Source organism: Bos mutus, chromosome 23 (genome assembly GCF_027580195.1).
Source record: "Bos mutus isolate GX-2022 chromosome 23, NWIPB_WYAK_1.1, whole genome shotgun sequence".
Classification (NCBI taxonomy): Eukaryota; Metazoa; Chordata; class Mammalia; order Artiodactyla; family Bovidae; genus Bos; species Bos mutus.
In genome coordinates this window covers 28,118,554-28,119,455 of record NC_091639.1, presented here as the reverse complement: position 1 = coordinate 28,119,455, position 902 = coordinate 28,118,554, and the positions used below count along the sequence as shown (strand labels likewise).

General features: G+C 36.3%; 1 non-coding gene across 1 annotated transcript; it reads left to right on the top strand.

Moving 5' to 3' along the window:
- The first annotated feature begins 395 nt into the window (after window positions 1–395).
- On the top strand, window positions 396–502 carry LOC138985131 (U6 spliceosomal RNA). The gene has a single exon (XR_011462390.1). It is a non-coding gene; the product is annotated as a U6 spliceosomal RNA (small nuclear RNA).
- The last annotated feature ends 400 nt before the right edge of the window (window positions 503–902 follow it).

Genomic DNA, 902 nt, shown 5'->3' with positions numbered 1-902 from the left:
TTATATTTCCATTTTCTGTCACTATGTCTAATAGTTTCTAGATTTAAATTAATGTACATGGAAGGAAGGAAGGGAGGTGGGTCATGGCTACATATGCTACAGGAAGATCTTCCAAGTTTTGAAATCTTATGAAATACTTTCAAGGTAAATGAACATTTTGATAGTAATAAATAGGCACTTGAAACCCTGGATGAAGAATTAGGGACAGGTGTCATGGTCCAAGACTAAAATTAAAAACCTAAAACCCAAGTCACTGAGTTAAAAGCTCAAAACCAGCATGAAACATTAAGATCGTACAGTTAGGGTCAGAAACAGTATATGTGTGGATACCAGAGTCCAATTTTTCCCTCATGCCTCTTTCATTAATGCCAGCCAAGAAAGAAAATCAAACTCCTGTGCTCGCTTCGGCAGCACATATACTAAAATTGGAACGATACAGAGAAGATTAGCATGGCCCCTGCGCAAGGATGACATGCAAATTCGTGAAGCGTTCCATATTTTTAATGAAACTAGAACACTTTCTAACACCATACACAAAAATAAACTCAAAATGAATTAAAGATCTAAACATAAGACCAGAAACTATAAAACTCCTAGAGGAGAACATAGGCAAAACACTCTCTGACATACATCACAGCAGGATCCTCTATGACCCACCTCCCAGAATATTGAAATAAAAGCAAAAATAAACAAATGGGACCTAATTAACCTTAAAAGCTTCTGCACATCAAAGGAAACTATCAGCAAGGTGAAAAGACAGCCTTCAGAATGGGAGAAAATAATAGCAAATGAAGCAACTGACAAACAACTAATCTCAAAAATATACAAGCAACTCCTCCAGCTCAACTCCAGAAAAATAAATGACCCAATCAAAAAATGGGCCAAAGAACTAAATAGACATT